The following is a 9323-nucleotide window of genomic DNA, read 5'->3' as shown; positions in this document are numbered from 1 at the left end:
AACGACCAACGATCCTTCTCCCATATAGAAAATGAACGATATCGTCCAGATTGGCCTGCATGCATGCCTGATGGACGATATCGTTACTGTCCAGCGGGACCGCGCATCGTTGGTCGTTCATTGCATACAAACGGCACGATATGAACGATATATCATTGAACGATATCATTATCGTTCATATCGTAAAGATATATAATTTCGTGTGCGCACCTTAAGAGTAATCTAGAGTTGTTTCAGTTTTTTATTGTTAGCGGGAGTTGCAATACTTTGCCCTCTCCCCCTAAAGGCGGGCATCCACTACCATATTAAGCAGAGCGATTGAACAATAACGACATCGTTATCGTTCAATCGCTCGTTAATTGGGTACAAATCGGGCATGCAAATTTCAGAAACGACCAGCGATGCGCGCTCCGTCTGGTCGTTTCCGACATCAATCATCGCCCGAACATGCCGGTCAATCTGCCGATAACGACAGATTAGCCATGTTCATAGGCACTGCAGGGGATGGGGAACGACGGTACGATTACGATGTCGTAATCGTACTGTCTTTCCTTAGTCGGCATGTGAATGTGCACCTTAAGTAAGAGACCAGTGAGGGTCATTGCATTGGCTGTAGTACCAAGCAGATGCTACCTTTCATTTTGCACAGCATGGGCCATATAAAATAATAGTGCTGGGCAAAATATTATTTGTATTCCATTACAATAGTATGCAAGCTTTGAAAAGACAGTTTATCAGAGACCCTTTTACACTGAGCTGCAACCCAGGTGTTTGCTCTGGTGTAAAAGGGGTATAATTGTGGTCACTAAAAGGAGAGGCTCAGCATGCTGTGCTGCTCATCAGAATTGGGCTCTACACTTTTGTATTATATGAATATGGATAAGTTGTATGTATATCATACTTGTCGACTTTGGCTTTGTCCTCTCTGGGAGAAGCCTGGAGAGGGGACGAATTTGGCCACTTTGGGGGGCAGGGGTCGGACTCCTATGTCATGGGTCCACAAGGAGGGGGCGAGGCTGATTTATACTGTTTTGCATAAATTAGCCCCACACTTTCCATACGGAGCCATAAAAGCCGGCAATTATCTACCCATCCTGCTCACTTTACTAGGGAGATCGGGACATTCTTCTGGGTGGTGTGGAGGGCTACCCGAAAATTCAGGAGCCTCCCGCAACTTCTGGGAGAGTAGGGAAGTATGATGCAGTCTATATATAAAAGGAGGTAATTTAAAAAAAGTGGAAGAAGAACAAGGCACAGACCAAAAACTTCTATCCTAGTGTTGTGTTCCTTCATTTCCGTCTGTGCCTAAGTTTCTGCCAATGGGCCTGATTCAGAGCCGCTCGTAAGCGGCCGCTCGTTCGTTCCGAGCGATGTTTGCCCAACTGCGCATGCGTACGGATTGTAATACGCATGTGCGAACCAGTCAGTGCTGCCGAAAATCGTTTGTTCGCTAAATAGCGAATGCCTGCTAATATGAGTGACAGGAGGAGGCATATGTGGGTGGTAACAGGGGAAGGTGCTTAAAAACGGGGAGTGGAGATCAGAACGCAGGCGTGCTTAAAGGTCAACGGGCGTTTTATGGGTGTGCATAATTAATACAGCAGCGTCATTGACCACGTCACTGGGTTATTTTATAGTCAGAACTGCTCGCAAATTTGTGGTATGAAAAAGCAACCACAAGAATAGCGAGCAGTTCATACGCTGGTCGATGTACTCGATTAATCTAATAAATAGCGGACATGACATATGATGCGAGCGGCCAGGGGGCGTTTTTATCAAATAAGAAACGACTGCATGTTTTGTTCGCTCATTCAGACATAGAGGCGGCAACAGACCGCAAAGAGCGAACGGTTCATTTGAATAGCCAGCCCTTTTTTCTGAACGAGCGAGCGCTAATAGCGACCGGCTCTGAATCAGGCCCAAAGTGTATTATTATTACCCTTTATTTATATGGCTACACAAGGGGTCCTCAGTGCCTTACATAGTACATAAACAAAACAAGAATAAAAACACTTAGAGTACAGAGCATTGCAGGACATGGACATAGTTTATAAACATTGCTGCAGCAGCAGTTGTACTATCCAAATTAGGGATGGACATCGGAAGCCCAGCATCGAATAGTTGCCAGGCTTCCGATATCAAATCCAGCCACTAGCCATCGCATTGCAACGATAGCATAACCATCGTGATGGTTATGCTTCGAACCAAAAGGGGGACGGAGCCTCTGTGAAAGGAGTGGAACCTTGCGGAACTCCCTGTCCATGGTACTGTGGGGGCATGCCCAGCACTCCGAGATGCTGGGCTTCCCCCAGGCTCCCCCTACACTGAGAATAGATGCCATGCACATGCACACAGCATTTATTCTCCTACTGCTCACCCGCTGCTCTTCTGTGCAGAGCATCAGTGTGTGCTCCACCCTCACAGCCAGCCATCGGATGGGCATCGGAAAGCTGCATCCGATGGCTGACAACTATCGAATTCCCAGTATCAGATGGAAAAAATACTTCCATCTAATCGGAAACATCGATGTTGCTAACCATCGGCTTCCAATGTCCATCCCTAACCCAAATGTGCAGCAGGGCAGCAGAACCCAAGGGACAGGTGCCACGAAGGCAGTGGGGATGAGATGATTATATAAGTGAGGAAAGAGGGCCTTGCTCGTGCAAGCTTACAATCTAATGGGGAGGGACAGACGGGTGAATCTGAGGGGAGAGACAATGAGACAGTGGGTTAGGATGAGAGCTGGAAAGCTTTGATAAATAAGTGTAAATTTATAGATTTGTGGAGCCATTTTTGCTAATCAAACATATCTTCAGTTTCTTTTTATGTGACTGCCCCTCTATTGATTTTATACATATCTCTTTAATAGCAACTTTAAAAAGTTGATATGTAAATTTCAAATAATAAATTAATATATGACATGATTTTAATAGCACACAGGGCCTGATTCAAACCCAGTCGTGAGCGCTGAGCACCCGCAACCGGGTCGATGGTGGCCCACAGCACATGTGCACGACGGAGCCAGCTCCATTGTACGCATGCGCGAGACCCGGCTAGCGACGTGCAATCTGTCGCTCCGGGTCTCGCACCAAAGGGGGCGAGTTGTCGATGTTGAGTACCAGCTTGCCCTGTTTGGTGGGCGGACCGGGGGGTGGCTGCCCAAACGGAGGCGTTCCCGAGGGAACGCTTGCCATTCGGGGGCGGCCCCACTGACATCACGAGTGATGTCAGTGGAGAGCTTCCAGCTCTGTTAGAGCTGAAAGCTCTCTGGGGCTTGCGATGAACGAGACTCTACCACAAGAGCGTCCGGCTCTGAATCAGGGCCACTGTTGGTAGACAGATCTCCCCCAAGAGAATGGCCCATCATATATTATTAGTCAAAAATTTTATTCTGTAACATATACATTAAAATTACATTTAATTTTAAAACATGGTATTCTGAAAGATGAGGTCATTGTCATTCCCAAGCTTTAGCAAAATACAGTGAAATTTTCGTTCCAGCAGACGGTAAAAAATACAAATTTTGGCCTAAACGTTTGAGCAATGTAAATGATCAATTCTTTGGGGTCAATCATGTTAGCCACGAAGGGGGCAAGTTGCCGATGCAATGGCGTAGAAGCGACAGCAACAGCACTGCAACTTGCCCCTATCGCAGCCGCATCTTGCCCCGGACTCATGAGACTGGGTACAAAATCTGCAAGTCTGGAGGTACTGTAAGCGGAATAGGTATGAAATACTGATGGCTGAATAGCTGCCGGTTCTCATACCGACGCCGGAAGCCCAAAGGGAAGACATCCCGACAGCGGCTCATAAGTATACTAAACCTCCCTTGGTGGTGCCTAACCCTAAGTCCCCGCTGGGGGTGCCTAAACCTAACCCGCCCTTCCCGAGGGCGCCTAACCCTAAGTCCCCCTGGGAGTGGCAAAACCTAACCCTCCCCACCACGGCTACAACCTAACTATCCCCGGCTTACCTCGTTCGGGATTTCGGGTGTCGAGATTTCGGCGTGGGGCTTAAGATAGATGCTGGCATTTCGATGCCTATCTTTAGTCCTGGGTTGGCCTTCTGCTGTCGGGATTCCGATGGTCGGCATTCTGCATCCCCTGTAAGAATATAGCCACACTTACTCACTGCTAATAGGATTGTCCCTTTTATATGTTTGCACAATGCTTTATTTTTTGTGAATTTGTCCAGGAATGATGATGTTCGTCCATGCAAGATGACGTTTTGCCTCTTTCTGAGTTCCGTTTTTTTGGAGGGAAAAATCCGAACTCAACGTGCAAACTCGAACCTATCCGAGCCTGCACATCCCTAATATATATATATATATATATATATATATATACAATATATATATATATATATAGTGATAAAAGCACTGGAGAAGTCTGGGATGGCATATATGTGTGTCCCAGATTCCTATCATATGTGTTTTAAAAACCCCAGGAAAAGTCTATTATGCCAAACAGACAAGAAGTGTCGGTTTTTGGTAAAAACCGGATAATGGGTCCTAGTGGTGTGGATGTGAGAAGAGAAGGGAAGGCTCCATCCACAGGCCATTCCAGGTGTTGGGCCTTTCAGTCTGAGAGCAGGCTGATTAGTAGTTGCACCTGGCAGTGGCTCAAATAAGCAGTGTTAGGTTTTGTTTCAGTGTCTCACATACCCTGGGGAGAAACAGACACTGAGGTTTGTTCAGAGACACTGTGATATTTGAAAGTGCTGTGTTTGTGGTAAGGCAGTAGGCCCTGCCATTTGTAGAGAGGGAATGACCTGTCTAATTAGAGCCCAGATGGGCTAGGATTTATTTTTATGTTTTGTTTATTTTGTTATGTATATTGCACAAGAAAACTGGTTCTGACCAACTTGCATGAAAACCCTGGATTGGTGTGCTGTTTCCTGGCTGCTGTGTGTATGGAGGTGTCCATCTATGAGTGGAGAGGGACCCCCTACCCCGACTATATCACAAGTGGTGGAGAATGCGGGCAGACACATGGAAAACTGCAGCAAGAGGAAAAGTTTTGCATTGAAAATTTAAAGAGACAGATACCAATTTGTTGTTTGGATGTCAACCTGTATTTTTTTTTGTAATCCACGAAGGAGGCATTGGTAGATGCTTAGATAAGCAAGATTTCACTTCCAACCTATCCCTAAAGACAACATGGAAGACATTGTTAAGGCCTTGCTCCAAATTACCAAAGCTCAGCAAGAAGCTACCAGAGTTCAGCAGGAAACTAACAAAGCTCAGCAAGAAGCTACCAGAGCTCAGCAGGAAACTAACAGAACTCAGCAAGTCGCCATAGAGGAAACCCGCCTGGCCTTAAGAGAGGTGGTACAACATCTAGTAGTCCGGTCTGGAGATGCTTCCCCTGCTCTTCCAACTCACACTAACACCATACGGGCCAGTCACTTCCTGCAAAAGATGACCCAGAATGATGATGTGGAAGCATATCTTACGGCCTTTGAAAGAACCGCAGAAAGAGAGAATTGGCCTAAAGAGCAGTGGGCAGATCTTGTGGCAGCCTGTCTGGAGAACCCCAGAAACCATACTATGACTTGTGCCTGGCTAATGCGAAAGACAATGCTAAATTGAAACAGGAAATCTTAACTCGATTGGGAGTCACAGTGTTTGTTCGTACCCAATGAGTCCACCACTGGGAGTTCCAAACAGAAAAGCCTCCACGATCACAAATGCATGACCTTGTCCATCTTACCAGACAATGGCTGCAGCCAGAGACTCTAACGGGACCACAGATCGTGGAAAGGGTCATTATGGATCGATATCTGCGGTCTCTACCTGCAACTCTGCGCAAGTGGGTGAGCCATGCAGACCCTAACACAGCAGACCAATTGGTTGAACTGGTGGAGAGGTATGTGGTGACTGAGGAATTGTTGAGTGCGCCTCACCAAGCCCCGATTACGCAACGGCGATCTCCCGTGATCACTGGTAAGACTGTTCCTAGGGAGAAGGGTGCTGGGCGGTGGAATGTACTTAAGACTGAGGGTTTGGAACCTGGAGATAGGCCAGCCAGGCCAGGAAGGTTCCTACCCCATAATAGACTTGGTAATAGTATGATTCAATGTTTCCGATGTGGTGATTTGGGCCATATTTCTGTTAATTGTGCACTTACCTCTGAACCTATGCAATGTGATACTGCTTACGTCAATCGCAGAATGTCTTTCTTTGCACAGCCAGCCTGTACTGCTGACAGACAGGCTGAGACAGATAAGCAAATGTGTGTAGCTACTGTAGAAGGCAACGAGTAGAGGCTCTGTTAGATTCTGGTAGCCTGGTTACACTGGTGAAAGCTGAACTGGTGAACCACTTGAAGCGTAACAGAAAAACTGTTGGTGTGACCAGCATACATGGGGATACTCACTATTATGTTACTGCAGAGGTGAACATAAAAATACAGTGTGGTTCAGCGATAGTCTCTGTGGGCTTGGTGCATTGCTTGATGTATGATGCAATATTGGGGAGAGAATTTGCTCACTTCTGGAAGTTGTGGGAAAGCCGATTGGTTATAGAAGTAAATAACCCCTACCCATTTGAGGAGGTTACTGATGCAGTAGCAAAGGGAGTTTCTTCAGAGTCTGAGGTGTTTCCCTTTCTAGCATGATTGGCGAACCAGAGAATGCTGAGAATGATGGTGGTTCACCAAGTGATGTGCCTCCTACTGAGATGGGAAACGTTATTGAGCCAGTTAGTCGTCTGTCTGATCTTGAAGGCAGAAAAGAGGTCTTTGTCATGGAGCAGTTAAATGACCCTACTCTGGTTAAAGGCAGGGAAAATGTAAAAGTGGGGGAGGTTAATTATAAAGTTCACCAGCCTGGGAAAAGAAAGCCAGAGCAGATATAACATGTAAATCTTATAAAACCTTGGAAGGGTAGAGCAGCTCCGTCAGCCATCCCAGCCCCTCCAGTAAACCCAGGGCCCTTGGTTCCCGAAGTAACAGTAGCTAAAACCCTGTCGGCAGTTCAACAGCAGGAAGTTAAGGAATTTCTTAGCAGAAAGAGAGTTTTGTTTTCAGATAAACCGGGCAAAACCACAGTCATTAAACATGACATAATCACTGACCCAGGGGGTTAAGATTAAACTAAAGCCCAATAGGTTACCAGAAGCCCAAAGAGAATCTGTATCTAAAGAAATTAAAAAATGTTGGGTGTTGGCAAGTGCTGTTAACTGAGAATGCCAAAGAAAAGATAGCTTTTTCTGTACCAGAAGGGTTGTTCCAAAACAAGATGTTGCCCTTTGGGATACATGGGGCACCGGCTACCTTTCATAGGGTGATGGATAGAATTCTAAGGCCCCATAGACAGTATGTTGCTGATTATCTAGGTGATGTGGTCATTCATAGTCCTGATTGGCAGTTTCACTTGCCCAGAGTGCAAGCAGTATTGGACTCCATCTCTATGGCAGGATTGACAGCCAACCCAAAAAAATGTTGCCTAGGGATGGAAGAAGTAAAGTAACTTGTATACACCATTGGCAGAGGTTTGATAAAGCCAGTTTAATAAAATTGAGGAAATACAAAACTGGCCACTACCCCTGAATAAGAAGCAGGTGACAGCCTTCTTAGGGATTACTGGGTATTATAGGAGATTTATACCTAATTTTGCCACCATTGCAGTCCCACTGACTGACCTTACCAAAGGCAAACAGGAAGTCATGGTTAAATGGAGTCCTGAAGCAGAGAAGGCTTTTCAGGGGTTAAAATTTGCATTGTGTACCCAACCAGTTCTGATGACCCCTGATTTTGACAGGGAGTTTGTTGTGCAAACTGATGCATGAGATGTAGGCATAGGAGCGAGCCTGTCCCAGAGTAAAGAAGTATATGGGAAAGATTTCTGGACTGCACACCCTGAATATATATATAATGGGAGGTGCTACCTGATGAGACAAATTGCAGGCACAAAAACAGACAAATCTCAGGTGCACAACTCCAAATTATTAATAATATATAAATGCAATACAATTTTGCAATCAATAGAGGTTTTTAGCATAATCTTGGCCAAAGTTATGGGCCTACCCACCATAACCAGGTAACCTCTGTAGGGTAGGTCCCTAACATACTACGATTCAAATCCAGAGCGCAGGACACCCCCAAACTTGCCCAACTAAGCCACCCCAGGGCACCGCCATAGTAAGAAAAGTGCAGTGTGAAAGAGATAGGAGCAGCTACTGCTGCATATAAAGAATGAAAATAAAAAGTGAGGTACATATATAATAAACAAACAGTGAAGGGTTAAAATGTGTTATAAAAGAAAAATGTGTTATAATGTGGTGCCCTGAAACAGATCAACAAAGGCAATCCAGGGGGACCCACGCCCCAAAAATGAACCAAAGTTGCACTACAGTATATAAAACGTGTAGGACTTACCTAGAATTGTGCCTATTACTTGTGTGCATATTCATTACAAGACTCCATGCTTTTAAACCAATAAGGTAGGGGTGCTATTCCAGACTGAGGGCGTCTCCTTTCCCTCAGGTGTGCAATAAAGCACATTAAATAGAGTATATGGGAAAGATTTCTGGACTGCACACCCTGAATATATATATAATGGGAGGTGCTACCTGATGAGACAAATTGCAGGCACAAAAACAGACAAATCTCAGGTGCACAACTCCAAATTATTAATAATATATAAATGCAATACAATTTTGCAATCAATAGAGGTTTTTAGCATAATCTTGGCCAAGGTTATGGGCCTACCCACCATATCCAGGTAACCTCTGTAGGGTAGGTTCCTAACATACTACGATTCAAATCCAGAGCGCAGGACACCCCCAAACTTGCCCAGCTAAGCCACCCCAGGGCACCGCCATAGTAAGAAAAGTGCAGTGTGAAAGAGATAGTTAGGAGCAGCTACTGCTGCATATAAAGAATGAAAATAAAAAGTGAGGTACATATATAATAAACAAACAGTGAAGGGTTAAAATGTGTTATAAAAGAAAAATGTGTTATAATGTGGTGCCCTGAAACAGATCAACAAAGGCAATCCAGGGGGACCCACGCCCCAAAAATGAACCAAAGTTGCACTACAGTATATAAAACGTGTAGGACTTACCTAGAATTGTGCCTATTAATTGTGTGCATATTCATTACAAGACTCCATGCTTTTAAACCAATAAGGTAGGGGTGCTATTCCAGACTGAGGGCGTCTCCTTTCCCTCAGGTGTGCAATAAAGCACATTAAATAGAGTATATGGGAAAGATTTCTGGACTGCACACCCTGAATATATATATAATGGGAGGTGCTACCTGATGAGACAAATTGCAGGCACAAAAACAGACAAATCTCAGGTGCACAACTCCAAATTATTA

This window comes from Taudactylus pleione, unplaced genomic scaffold, assembly GCF_031769625.1.
Source record: "Taudactylus pleione unplaced genomic scaffold, aTauple2 ptg000609l, whole genome shotgun sequence".
In the NCBI taxonomy this organism is placed as follows: Eukaryota; Metazoa; Chordata; class Amphibia; order Anura; family Myobatrachidae; genus Taudactylus; species Taudactylus pleione.
Note: the sequence above shows the minus strand (reverse complement) of the source record.